Raw genomic sequence first — 15,265 nt, forward strand, 5'->3', positions numbered from 1 at the left:
GTCATGTTTTATGACCGCATTGGCTAACAATGGTAATTTTTGTCCCAGTTCTCATCATAAGTTGAGGACTATCTGTATTGCCATGCACAGCTACATTCATGTATCAGCAAGAGTGGCAATAAATTGAAACAGAAGTTCTTAAGTACCCAGCTTGAATTCAGTGGCTAGATTTGGTTCACATACAGAGCCCTTCCATGCCCAGTCTTGCCCCAGGAAAAAATGTTCCACCTACTGTTTGTTGAACGTTTTCCTTACAACTTTGCCTCTATCTGTCAATGTGCTACTAAGACAGTCCAAGGATGGTTTAGATCAGTATTTCTTATTTTTTTTAATCTTTAGGATCTCTTCCCACTTAAAAAAAAATATGGAGTATCCCAAAAGAGCTTTTGTTTGCATGGATTTTATATATATTAATAATTACTATATTAAAATTTAAAATGATGCTATTGCTACCACTACTGTACAACTTCTTACTGTTTTTTGATGGGATTTTAATATTGTATTACAGTATTTTTCAGCCTCGGTTGTTAAATAATTTTGACTTTGTGCACTTCTGAACGTTTTGAAGGGGCCTCGGACCACACTTTGAAAGATATTGGTTTAGATAAGCCAGGTGGAAATTATGTGTTATTCCAGCAGAGACTTTTTAAGCAGATAATAGATTGGCATTTTCTCCTTTCTGCTAATACTACCCAAGGATAGACATAAGGCCAATCAAGAAGATCAGTTAGCTTTTGTGAACCATTTCTTGCAGGGGAATAAGGGGACTGTAATTGTTTGAAAAGAGGCAGGATGGGAATTGGCAATGTTTTCAGCTAACAAAAATAAACAAATAAACAAACAAACAAAAAATAAACAAATAAATAAATATGGCTGGATAGTGCTGCAACTTGGCAGGGGGAATAAACAAAGTCTTTGTCTGAAGTGTGAACTGATCTTAGATTGTGCTCACAAATTAAATCAAATGTGTTTGATTTAAATAAGCCAGGATTATTTAAATACAACTTAGACAAAAATTGAGCCACGAGTAGAAAATGGTTGTCAATGGTGAATCATCCAAATGACTGCTCTAGTTGACATTGCTAATCACTAAAACACCTGTTTCCTACAAGGTGAAGTGGTTTCCCAGGATCTTTTCTGTCATTGCAGTGAGATCTTTGTTAGAATCCAAGGTTTTTATTTTAAATAAATAATCAGCTGGGGGAGGGGCAATTTCATGTTTGATTATATTTAAAAGAACATCAGGTAGAATATAAAGGCTGATATCCACAATGGAAAGCCTTTGTAGATATATTGGTGTCTATAGGCATTGTGTTGCATAGGCCTGTTTCAATCATGATTAGACCTTTGACTCCAGACAAAAAATACATCAAGGCATAGTACGGTAGCTCCATTTTTATTGTTAGATTATATTTAATCTCTTGCAAAACTGAAAGTAACTCCCCCCCCCCTTTTTTTTTGTCTGAGTGAAAAACTAGGGAGGATCCCTTCTGAAACACTTCCCATGCTTTCCCCTTCATCTGCAGACCCAGCTGCCTCTTATCAGACTAATACCTAGACTGCAGGCCTTCCTCCTTTCTCCCAAGGTCATTCTCACATATGGTCACATTTATGAAACAAAATTGCCTCATTTGCACACAGTTACACTATGACAATGCGTCAGGTCTAAGTTACATTATAACTCTGAGGACATGTACGGGTATATGCTTTGTGATAAACCATCATGTGAGTTGTTGTTCAACTTGGCACCATGTGTGAATCCTAGTGTTGTTAAACTTCTAGTCCAGTAGCTCAGTCCTTGTAAAGGCTGCATCTCACAGTATGGACACCTTTGTAAATTCTTCTGCTTGTCTCATATTTTGGTTATTGTAAGATACCCTGCTTTTAAAGACGACCGCCATGTTCCATCCTGTATTGTGGGGAAAAGAAAAGAGAAGGACAAGACAAAATAGGCTTTGGAGGTGGGGTTACAACAGTCTCCTCCCACCCTGATTTAGAGATGCTATTACTTCGCTTGTAACCTTTTAGTGAGAAAAGGAGGGTGAGAAAGCATGCTACTATGGCAACCCTGTGTAGAGGTGAAGGAACAATGGGAATAAGAACAGGGTTGCTGCAATTATTTGGGGTCATCAAATAATTAATGGTAAGGTGTGCCATCTTTAATAATGTGTTAATAATATATGTGAATGCTCTATTTTATCTTCAATTTTGTAAACTGGCCTGGAAATTCTGCTAAGAATGACAGGAAAAGAAGAGCTATGTTTCTGGCAGAAGAGATAGGTTGCCAACTATTAAAATAAATATTAATGAGGTCACTCTACAATCTAACCAGGTCAAATTTTCTATCTAAAACTGGAGTCAGAACCTCTGTTTAAAATGGTTGGAATATTTTCTCTCTGCTTTTCCATCAATCCCTTTCATTGCAGACTGTTCTGTTGGAATTTCTCTGGGATTCGGATGAGCTTTGTGTGGATAATTTTACACACGGCAAGAGAGCTTTGTCTTATTGGTAAGTTTATAGAGTAGTAGAGAAAAGAACTTTCAACTTCATGATTTCTGTTCTTACAGAAGCTGGGCCATATTTCCACAGCATGCTAAATCATAAAGTGGTTTAATTAATTTTGGCTTAGCATGTGAACCAATTGTGGCTAATTCAGCAAATTGTAGCAGATTCAACTCTTGAGTGAATCTTTAGGCCTCTGGTCCAAAGATGGTGTCTGGCAATATTACACTAAAAACTATATTGTAGTTGTTTTGATTTAGCTCATAGCGTGTGAACTAAATAGCTTGTCTTTTAAGAAACCATAGTTAAGGGAACCACACCTGAGTATGATGATGTAACTAAGTTCTCATTCTACTCAGTTTGATCTTCCTTTGTTAAAAATAGCATGTCCTGTGATCAAACCTGTTAGGAAATGGGGTTGAGGGGTACCCCGGGCCGTGAACCAGCTCATGAGTAAACACACTGAGACTGAAATAATTCTGACAGAGGCGTCTTGTGTAAAAATATAATTTACTTTAAAACATTTAAAAAGCACTATGTCTTTAAGAAAACACATTAAAAACAAAGTCTTATCTGGGTATGTGAGGCAAGGCTATCTCCCTAGATCCCTCTCCACAATACCGAAAACAGTTCACAAAAGAATAAAGCTAGCATGAAGGTAAGCAGCTTCGGCGTCGATACATCATCAAGGCCATCATAATGGGAGCAGCACGAGCTTCACAGCTGAAAGTCACCTGAAGTAAAAACAATTCAAACAGCAAACATTTCTTGAAGCTTGTGGGAGGAAGAAGGTCCTGCAGCAGTCCCGATGATAGCTTGCATGTTTCAAAACAGCAAAAGGCAAGCATCCGTGGGAGTCTCTCCGTAGGGACGTCTGGAGTCCTTATCTGCATTCTTCTCCCATCTGCGGCGTTGCACGAAGCTTCCTGCAGGAGCTGTGCATTTAGGCCTAGAAGACTAGGCCCAAGTAGCAAGCAAAAGGTCCTTGCTTATGTAAGGAGTCAACCTGCAATTATCTAGGGCGGGGAAGGCTTGCAGGTAATTGACAACAGTAGATGGCTTGATTAAAACCATACTGTTTGTGAGTAGGCAGATAGCCACAGCAATCCTGGAAACACTTGTGACAATCCCCTTCTCTGCGGCTATTTGACTGGTTAACAAACATACATTCTACATTGGGTACATAGATACATCAATGGGAAGTACATTCACATAGCCATCGACATTTTACCCAGGAGATAGAGGTGTTGGTCACGGGGCAGCGGTTTGGTAAACACATCCGCTACCTGTTCCTTGGTTTCACAATACACAGTCTTAATGAAACCTGTTTTCACCAATTGCCTCACATGTTTGTTTTGTATATCAATATGGCGCGATCTCTGGCCTACAGCATCGGCTTCCGATATGTTAATGGCAGCCATGTTATCCTCATAGACTTTTATAGGTTGCATGGGCTGCCTCCATAAGCTTACCAGGAGATCGTCAAACCAAACTAGGTTATTGGAAGCTTTGGACAAACTCACATACTCAGCTTCCGCTGTGGAGGTTGCAATTAACTTCTGCTTCCCAGAGTACCAATACACGGGGCTACTATTTAGGTATACAATGTACCCCGAGGTACTTTTTCTAGATCTAACATCCCCTGCCCAATCGGCATCCGAAAAACAACTCAATCTCAATTCTCTAGTTGCTTCTGGTTCCAATAACAATGAATAGTTCACAGTACCCTTTAAATATCTCAGGAGTCGTTTGATTCCGCTCCAATGGTACTGTGTGGGATGTTCAGAATGTCTAGATAACACATTTACACTTAGACTGATGTCCGGTCTAGTCCAATTTGCAATGTACAACAACGACCCAATCACGGACTTGTAAAGGGTCTTATCCTCAAACTCCGTGCTCTCAGTGTACATATTCTTAAGGAAGTCTGTTGCCATAGGGGTATTGCATGGCTTCGCCTCTACCATGCTACACTTTTTAAGCAATTCCTGAATCTTATCTTCCTGAGAGAGCCGAAACCCCTTCTCGGTTTTTACGAATTGCACCCCTAAAAATTTGCTAATGTGACCTAATGGTTTTAAGGCGAAACTCTTACTTAGGTCCTCAGAGAACTTCTTATGCCTGTTCTCTGATCTGCAAATATATAGGATGTCATCAACGTACAACAGTACTGTTTCCCTAATGCCCTGATCTTCCTTGACAAAAACACACTCGTCAGCCGACGATGGTAAAAAGCCCATCTCTCTCAGGCTTTTTGTGAGACACTCGTACCATCGTTTACCAGATTGTTTTGAGCCATATAGGCTCTTGTTCAACAACCACACATCGTCTTCCCGATGGCTTACTCCCTGAGGAATCCTCACGTACAGCTCTTTGTCTAACTGGGCGTGCAGATACGCGGTCTGAATATCGAACTGATATACATGTTCGCCTCGCATGGTAGCGATGGTGAGAGCTGTTCTCACACTCTCAGGGCGCACCGTGGGCGAGAAGGTGTCCTCATAATCATCAGGGAATCTCTGCGAGAATCCCTGCGCTACTAGTCTCGCTTTATAGACAAAGCCCCCACCTTCAATGGGCTTTTGCTTGAAAAGCCACCTGGTGCCGATCACCCTCTTGTCTTTGGGCAATCTTGTTGGCGTGAATACGTCCAGCCTTTTCAGGCTGTCTAATTCCGTATCCATGGCGGCCAGCCACTTCTGTCGTTCATGGTCAGGTAAGGCCAACACATCCTCATATCTCTGAGGGGTGGCCAAAACCTGGTCGACTGAGGTAACAAAGTCGTCGTACCTCTTAGGCTTATTGCCCCTGGTAACCCTAACTGGTCTGCGTTTAGGAGAGTCACTCACATCAGAGTCGTCTGATGAGTCATCTACCTCGTGACTATCACTATGCGCCTCAGAAGCTGGGTGCCTATCCTTCCTGGCTACCCCCATCTTATGCTTCAATACCCCTTTCAAGGGAGCCTGGGATGCACGCTTCCCAGAACCAGATGTATCCCTATCCTCGGGTAGGTTCTCCGATACATCCTCCGCTCGCCTATGACAACTACGGGAAGGGTTCTGAGTAAGAATCTCATTGGCATGGATCTTACTCCAATTGGCCCCTTCGTGAAAGGTGGCAGACCTTGATATCATCAATTTTCCGTTAGGGTAGGCAAACCTAAATGCCTTGGAGCCCTGCTCATAACCAACAAATCTCAGTTTAACAGAGATTGGGTCTCCCTTTCTCCTGAGCTCCTTCGGGACATGAACATCGGCCATCGCTCCAAAAACGTGGAGGTGTGCCAAGCTAGGCTTATGGCCGTATAGCACCTCGTATGGGGTCTTCTGCACCACACTAGACCACACACGGTTCAGGGTGTAATTCGCGTATCTAACTGCTTCTACCCAATACGCGAAGTTTAATCCGGAGTCCTCTAGGGCGCACCGCATCATGGTTTGTAACACGCCATTGCGTCGTTCTGCGACGCCATTTTGAAATGCAGAGTAAGGCGCGGTGCGTAAGTGGACTATCCCCTTACTTCTCAACCAGCTGGAGAACTGCCTGGAATTAAATTCAGTCCCCCTGTCAGTCAAGATTTTCTTAACTCTGACCTGGTGCTGGTTCTGGACTAAGTTACAAAATTCCTTAAACTTAGTCAACGTTTCACTCTTGGACATTAGGGGAAAAACGAATCCAAATCTGCTATGGTCGTCTACTATGGTAAGAAAGTACCGTCTCTTACCCACGGAAGGTGCGAATGGACCCACCAAATCCATGTGGATGAGCTGAAACGGGTGTTCAGAGTACCTCTGAGACTTCTTGGGCGCAGACTTCACCTTCAACTTTGCACTCCTACAAATTGAACAGTCTAGGAATGTGTTACAGTCATTGATCTTGGTTCCCCTTGAGTGTTCGGTTACCTTTTTCACTATAGGAAAACTCACATGACCTAGCCTGCGATGCATCAAGTGAGCACATTCGTTATGCAGCGGCTCACCTATAGCAATTGCATCAGCATTTTCAGGTTCCCTACTATCTAACTCTAAATTAAAATTTAAAAACTTTTTATTAACTTTACATTTGTCTTTACAAGGCTTCCTCTGGTGAAAGTCTTGATCCTCATCACCTAGTTCTAACTGTGATTCATTGTTACTACCGAATGAGATAGTGTAATTGCTATCGCTGCAGGACTCAGCATTCGTATTGGGGGAATAATAAGGCAAACCACCTATCTTCAAAACCTCCCCAATCACACATTTGTTGTTTTTGATCACAGCTGTTCCTCCTGAGAACAGAATCTCCATTCTGGGGTTCTCACATATCCTCATTAGGCTTAGCAAATTATGATCTATCTCTGGTACATACAGTGCTCCATGAATCTTTCCTATCCCAGGAATATAAACATCTCCAATGCCAACAACATTCACCTTTTTACCGTTTGCAACTTTGACCATGGATTGATGCCTTCTCATATTAACAAACAACCTTCGGTCACTGACAACATGGTTACTGGCTCCACTGTCCATTAACCACAGTTGCTCTCGCTGTTCCCTTGTAAGCTCTGACTCAGTAGTTTCCACTATACCTACAGAGCTATCATTAAACCTGGGATTGTTCCCTTTGTTGCCTTCATTCGGCTTTTTACCCCTTCTGTGGTTAGGAGCGTCTCCACTTGGCTTTCTGCCTGGAGGAAGTGACCTCCTTTTACATTTATTATCAGAAGGTGTCTTTACACTTGCCCTAGCATTTACATTTTGTGGGCAATCCCTTCTATAATGTTCTTTTGAACCACAATTGAAGCATTCTCCGATAGCATATGCTCTATCTGAACTATCGGGCCTTCTTAAAGGTTTTTCCTTTTTATGAAAAGCCGCCCTGCATTTTCGCAAGTTATCTTCTGCAATCAATCTGCCAGATAACACTTCTAAAGATAAGTTATTACAACTAACATTATCCAGTTGCGATATAAAATTATCCCAGCTAGGGTCAAGGGAATTGAGTATAACAGTAATGAGGGTTTGTTCAGACACTGTTTCCCCCCTCAACATCAATTCCTGCCTTAACCTGTTTAACTCACACAAGTGTTCATTAATATCTACTCCCGCCTTCAACCTTGCGGAATAGAACTCCCTATAAACTCTGTTTGTAACATGGGAGCTTTTTGAACAAAATAGCTTATGCAGTTTCACCCAAACTTCTGTTATGGTCAGGTTACTAGGTATACTGGGATATAGTGCAGGGTTAATAGACATCAATAAAATACAAAAGGCCTTATGATGTAAAAGATCAACTTCTAAGGACCATGGTCTAGGTGGGGGTTTTAACAACAACGATAAAACATTTTCCTTCATTAAAATTACTTGAATACTTTTAACCCATTCCTTAAAATTTCCTCCACCCACACTTAAACTTTTAAAATTAGGAGGAAGGACCTGTACATTATTAAACATGGAAACAGACATTAATTGATGTTCAAAATGTGGTCCATCCTGGAACGGGCAATAAGGCATTGGAATGGAAGCACACAGCACAGTGTCTTCCATCAGGCATTCTGACAATCGTTCCTCCCCAATGGGAGGGATTAAAACTTCAGGTTGTGCGGATGCAAAGCTCATCCTGGTTCGATCACAAAAGGTCGAGGGTCCTCTCTGGTGCACATCTCTAGGAATTTTTGGACGCGCTCCCAAATTCCTATCTTCAGTTGAGGCAGCCTCCGGAACCGTCCTGGATGTCGATGTCATCACGGATGGATATATCCCACTCGTGGCGTGCGCTGAATTAGTCGCAGACATCAGGGGTGCTTTGGTATGTGCAGCTACTATTTGTTGAGCCGATGGTGCCTGCAAACCATCGCCTAAAATGGTTGCCAAAGTTTCTATCACACTTGCAACCTTATGCTCAACATGAGAGTCTCTTATTTTAGCAGAAGTCACTGATGTCATCAAGGGAGCTAAAGTCTTTATAGCCTGATCTATGATGGCTTCAACAGCAGGTGGCGCAATATCAACTTGGCCATGCTGGTTTAACAAAGAAGCAGGAACATTCGAATCAGGCAGTCTGTTATCCCCCATTCTCCACTTATGGTCTGAGGTGGGGGTTTTAGGAAAAGATTGAAAGTCTCTTACCGATCCGGTGTTTTGTAGGACTTCGATCTTCTTTCCTTTCACGGCTGAATTCTTTAATAATCCGCTAGAATCAGCAGTCGGGTTCTGACTTACTGTGGGCAAACCTAAAAACTGAAGGATTGCCTTCCTAAACTCATCATCCACCTCTGTATTTGTTTTCAAGACCTGAAGTGGCGTTCTTCCAGTCTCTACTTCTTTAGGTGATGATGGTTTACTCACTATCTTAGGCCCTTCACAAGTTGAGGCCTCTGCTCCAAAACTTACAGCTCCACTATTCTCTAAATCAATTAGAGTTTGGAGTTTTTCAGCCAAAACATTTTTGGCCTGAGCCCCAGACAGTCCAGTTTGTGACTTCATACTTTTTGCTGCTGCTGCTGCCCTAGTCAACATCTATTCAACTGCAGACATTCCAGTCTAGCGCGTTACCACATGAGCGTAAGTTCGTTAAACCATCCTCTGCTACCAACTGTTAGGAAATGGGGTTGAGGGGTACCCCGGGCCGTGAACCAGCTCATGAGTAAACACACTGAGACTGAAATAATTCTGACAGAGGCGTCTTGTGTAAAAATATAATTTACTTTAAAACATTTAAAAAGCACTATGTCTTTAAGAAAACACATTAAAAACAAAGTCTTATCTGGGTATGTGAGGCAAGGCTATCTCCCTAGATCCCTCTCCACAATACCGAAAACAGTTCACAAAAGAATAAAGCTAGCATGAAGGTAAGCAGCTTCGGCGTCGATACATCATCAAGGCCATCATAATGGGAGCAGCACGAGCTTCACAGCTGAAAGTCACCTGAAGTAAAAACAATTCAAACAGCAAACATTTCTTGAAGCTTGTGGGAGGAAGAAGGTCCTGCAGCAGTCCCGATGATAGCTTGCATGTTTCAAAACAGCAAAAGGCAAGCATCCGTGGGAGTCTCTCCGTAGGGACGTCTGGAGTCCTTATCTGCATTCTTCTCCCATCTGCGGCGTTGCACGAAGCTTCCTGCAGGAGCTGTGCATTTAGGCCTAGAAGACTAGGCCCAAGTAGCAAGCAAAAGGTCCTTGCTTATGTAAGGAGTCAACCTGCAATTATCTAGGGCGGGGAAGGCTTGCAGGTAATTGACAACAGTAGATGGCTTGATTAAAACCATACTGTTTGTGAGTAGGCAGATAGCCACAGCAATCCTGGAAACACTTGTGACAAAACCCCCCTACCCATAAATCAGGACCTACACTAGAAGATTTCACAGAAAATATTAAATTTTCAAAAAAGTTGGTGGGTAGTAGGTAGAGTAAGAAAACCAAGTATCGGAATATGCATTTGCCACATGATATACTGTCTAATTTTCTGACTTTAAAGTATTTTGTAAGCGGTTTCCCTTTTTTCTGATCCTTATTTTTATAATTTTCGTGAACTTCAACAAACTAAAGGTTTGTTTGCCTGACTCCTGACTCCTCTTTCACATTTTAGTTTAGTTCTTGATTTCCAAACATTTTTCATATTTTTCACATTTTAACTATTCTTTTACATTAAAATATAAGGAAATATCTGTATCATTAAAAAAAAAAACCTCTCCTGAAAGCCCCTTTTCTCAGACTTTGTGCCCCCCCACCTTCACTTTTATAGCAAGTGGCACTGACTAATTTTGGGAAACAGGATTTTTTCAATGATGGAGTTTCAGTGGGGCATCAAACCTAGCCTTTTAGCTTCCAAGCCTGTTGAGAATGACATGATCTGGATGGAGGTATTCAGATATTGCTACAGCATTGAAAGTTTTGAGTGTCTGATGGAGAGTAATCAAGTCACGTAGAATAAAGGATATCAGAATGGAAATTGAATTTATTGTCAGTCAGGCTCTGTATGAATTTGCCTAAAAGGAAAGGCGGATTTACTTCCTCAGATGAATTAGTTTTAAAATGGGAGCGCTATCTTAAAGTCACCAAAAATATAATTATATCGATAAATGAGATTTTTCTTTTGGGGGCTTGTCTTAAATTGAGAATTTTCTTTTTGCTTTTGGGGCAAATGTGGATATGTTTCAGAATGCACAGTTCTTTGTATGCTTTCTTCCTATGGTTTTTATGTGATTATGGGTACTGGTGGTGCATTTCTGATACTTCCATTTCCAAAAAATATAAATTAAGGAGAGGATGCTGAATACTTTGTCCCAGTGGATAAAGCCCTAAGGTGAGCAATGAAATCAGTAGATGCAACTGTCCCTGATTCAACTGTTTAGTGCCATATTAATTTCTTAATCTAGTATCTAACTTAATTAGACAGTGGGAGTTTTAACAAGATTCTAGAGAACTGCTGATGGCCAGAAAACTTCTATATTTCAATATTTCATTAATAACTTGGATGAGGAGGTGAAGGGAATGATTATTAATATATAGTCGTTCCAGGTCTCAAGAAAACATGCTGTTGTGCAATTCATCTGTGGACATGGAAGTGGCTCTGAAGTCCCAGCCTAGAAATGTAGAGTCTGGGGCCAATGGTAGTCCATTGTTGTGGTAATTGAATGTTATTCTGTGATGTTAATGTTTATTTATTTATTTTTTATTAGTTTTGCGTGACACCTGTCTTTAAAGCTGGTAGAGTCTTTATTGCACAGGGTCCTTCAGTGGGTTCAATCAGCAGTTGCTGCTTCTAGTTTCCTTGGCTGAATGTCACAATGGCATAGTGCCTCTTTCACAGTATCTTTGTAGAGCTTCATGGTTGACCTTGCGGTCTCTTCCCAGGCTCCGTTACATTATGGAGAAATTGGTGAGGCATCAATTCTGATGACATATCCCACCAATCTTATCTGGGTTCTGATAATTAGGGACTCGATGCTAGTGGATTCCACACAATACAAGACCTCCAGGTTGGAGACACGGTCTTGCCAACATATGCCAAGAATGAAGTGGAAATTTAAGCCACAAGCAGGAAACCACTTCTCTGTCTTCCCTGGGCTAAGGTTGTTGTTCTGCCCTTTGCTATTTCAGTTGTGTTTTCTGCCCAGCAAGCAGCTTCCAGGATAATCCACTTCTATTAGAGGGAAGATAGGAGACAGTACTCATAAAGGTAAGTGATGAATCCCTTAAGTCTGAAGAAGAACATATAAGTAAGATTCAGCATTAACGAATCTGGGGTACAAAGGGCGTGAGAGAGAGATGTTTTGCAGAGCAAGGAGTGGGATGTGCACCAAAGCTCAATCGATCAAGAGATCAAAAGAAAAGGGTTTTTAAAATGTTTCTTCCAATGGTGCCAAAATATGTAAGAGAAGCTTCCTTATTCGTTCAATGAAGATTAATAACTACTTCGTATTTTTTAATCATACCTTCTATTTTACTTATGATTACTTCTGTTAAATAAGGAGGGCTGGATTTGTATGCTAATAAGGGAGCAAGAATTGCCAGCCAATGAGAAAGAAAAATATCACAGCCTGTTCTTGGTCTTAAAAAAAAACCGCCCACTTTAGTTTGCAAAGCTTTCCTTAACATAGATATATAACTGCTATTGCCTAATAATGTGTGGACGTCATGTATTACACTAAACTAAATGTGGATTTGGATTTGGCTTATTGTGTGAAGGCAGCTATAGTCATCTGTAAATCATGATTGATTGATGGCTTATAAAATGTGGGAATCCAGACATTGTTGAATATCAAGCTGGTTTTAAAACAACTTTGATGATCCTGTTTTTGATAGTGGTGCAGGCACATGTTTGTATAGGTACACTCTGTGTATGTGGCCATGTGCGCATACACACACGCTACAAGGGATTTATTTATTTAGTGAGTTTATTTTTTTACGGTTGTCCAAGAGATTCTGGGCAGTGAACAAAATTTTAAAATAAAAACAATTACAGTAATATAAAAGATAAATACACAGCAGCCGAGAATTCATCACTCATCATATCACTAAATTAGCCAATGAAAGTCTACCTTCACATATTCAGGGCCTCAGACCTGAGCATGGAGCCAGGCTTTTAAGGACATACCAAAAATAAGTAGATTTGATCTCTGGAGGGAGAATGTTTCATAAGGAAGGTACCATGGCAGGTACTATTTTATTTGTGTTCACACTATAACTTAAATCCAGGCTTGTAGGTTGATACTAGACCCATGTGATCAGTGATCTGTGCTTGGATGACATAGCAAGCTAAAGAGGCATGTGTGTATTAAGATCTAAAATGGCCCCCACTATTAATCATATGTTTAGTTTAGCAGTACAGTAAGCAAACACAGCCTTTACGAAGAAAGAAAGGTAGGACATAGGGAGACGTTCTAGCCTATGGTATTGAGCTAATTCTGGCTTGTTATATTTCTGGTTTGGGGGCTTATAATTCTGGTTACAGGGGAACCTATTTTTATTTTGGTTTGCCATGCAAATAGATTTGAAGTGCTATAATTATCTGGAACAAGATGAGTGCTTAAGAGAAGCTTGTTGCTTTTATGAATTGCGGGAAATCAAGTCTCTGTGGAGTTTATGGTAGCAAGAGGAGGGTGGATGCCTTTAGGCTAATGGTTTTCATACTGTTCCTGGACAACTCTGAGATTCTTCAGATGCTTAGTAAGGGCTCCTCAGGGCTGTATCAGTAATAGAACATAAGGTTGCTCCTTGGTTACCCATGTTTCTACTTGGACTAAAACTGTGGGGGACACAAATAACATTACCCATTCAGGTAGAGGAGATGGAAGGATGGCTTAATAGTGTATCATGAGTTAGATTAGTTCACTTCCCATACCTTAGCCTTAATACTGTATGTTTCGGTTCACTTCTGAATTAGTGTGTTATATTATTCACACAGCATCCACCACCTTGGCTTAGTATATTATGTGAACATAGCCCTGGACTGCATCCTTAAATTCTTTGTAAGATGCTGGAGTTATTGAAACAATTCTATGAAATTGGAACCTGATTACTGTAGTGCTTTCTAGATAATATCCTAATGCAGGCAGGGAAAGAGCCGTGGCTCTTCAAATGTTGCAGAATTACAATTCTCTGTGTCCCTCATAGTTGGCCATCCTGCTGATGCTGCTGAAAGCTGCAACTCGGCCAGAGATTCCCAACCTGGAGGAGATACTTCAATTCATATGTTTAATCCAATAAAGGTTAGTAATCTAGACCAACGTGTGAATGGAAAGGCCATTGAAAATCTCCTCCAAACTTTCCCTAAAGTAACAGCTAATGAATAAACTTGAAATCCCTTTAAACTTGCCCAATGCTAGAGGTATATAAATTTTCTGCAATGCTTTGAGTTGGAAAAAATTTCTTGTGGAAATGAATAGGATTTAAATTATCCTACCTGAATCCATGATCTGGTCAAATATTTGGATTATTTTTTGGAGTGAAAATAACATTAAATCTAGCATATTTTATGTAGTCTGCATTTAGAAACTTCATATGGAGAAAAAATATTTTCCTTGAGAAGTTGAAACAATATTGGGCAGCGGGGTAGTAAAGTAATATGCAGTTACAATGCATTTTTAGCTTCTGAGTTTTTTTAGAACAAGCACCTGAATAACAGATGTCACCCAGCTTTGAAAATTTTGAACATACCTGAAGTAGAAAATCTCTGCACTGCTGACCAAAAGCAAGTAACCCTTGTGAGTACTCACTTATACTGAATTTGCATATTGTTATAAAGTTTTTGTTGCCTTAGGGCGGTGATGGCTAACCTTTTTTTCCTCGGGTGCCGAAAGCATGCATGCATGCGCGACAGCATGCACGTGTGTGCCCACCCATAATGCGATGCCCCCTGTGCCCTCTGCCTCCCTGCGCATGCGCACATGACCCCCCCCATACTTCCCCTCACCTGCATGCACGAACAACCCCCTCACGGCCTGTTTTTGGTCCCAGGAGGCTTCAGGGAGGCCTGCTAGGCCCAAAACAGGGCATGGGGGGGCACTGCACCCCTATCCCCATGCATGCATGCACAACCCCCATGCATGCGCATGCAACCCCCCGCACCCCCACACATGCACGTGCGATTCCCTGCCCCCTACACATGCACGCGCGTCTCTGCAGAGACCCGAAAATCAGGAGACACATGCGCATGTGTGGTGGAACTGACCTAGGGTGATGGCTCACGTACCGGCAGAGATGGCTCCGCGTGCCACCTGTGGCACATGTGTCATAGGTTTGCCATCACAAGCTTAGGGTATTGTGAAAACCAGCCAATTGTGGTTATAGAGTAAATATGGTGAAACAAGCAATACATTGGTATAATGTATGAACTGTGGGAGTTCACAAAAATGAGGATATGAATGTGATAAAAGGGTGTCCAGATAAAGGGAGGAGAATCTGCTTATTCCTTTGCTGTTTTTCCCCCAATCAGCTTGAGAATATGATGTTGAAATGCCTTTCTAGATGATATTCTTACATGACTTATATGTTCCTTACACTTGAATGTTCCAGCAGGTCAAGATTTAGCAAAGGGAACTCTCCAAGATGAAAAAGGATCCATGCTCCTTAGAGACTTATTCATCTTAAATCATGAATCAAGAGGAAACTGGAAGAAGAAGGCAAATGAAGAATGTACCTACCAATGGCACATTGTCCATTTGAGCAGTTCTTGGGCCTTGGTGGAATCTTCAACTGATTGCAGAAGTTTTGTAGACAGATCATCAAACTGCTATTGTTAGTTCTTAATGCAGTATGTATCATAACGGGAAGGAAAG

At 41.2% G+C, this 15,265-nt stretch overlaps 1 long non-coding RNA gene across 1 annotated transcript; it reads left to right on the plus strand.

The window, feature by feature from the left end:
- The first annotated feature begins 11,585 nt into the window (after window positions 1-11,585).
- LOC148115353 (uncharacterized) lies at window positions 11,586-15,265 on the plus strand. Its single transcript, XR_015732434.1, has 4 exons — window positions 11,586-11,664; window positions 13,602-13,696; window positions 14,093-14,191; window positions 15,003-15,265. It is a non-coding gene; the product is annotated as an uncharacterized LOC148115353 (long non-coding RNA).

This window comes from Pantherophis guttatus, chromosome 2, assembly GCF_059756535.1.
Source record: "Pantherophis guttatus breed Tessera chromosome 2, ASM5975653v1, whole genome shotgun sequence".
Lineage (NCBI taxonomy): Eukaryota > Metazoa > Chordata > Lepidosauria > Squamata > Colubridae > Pantherophis > Pantherophis guttatus.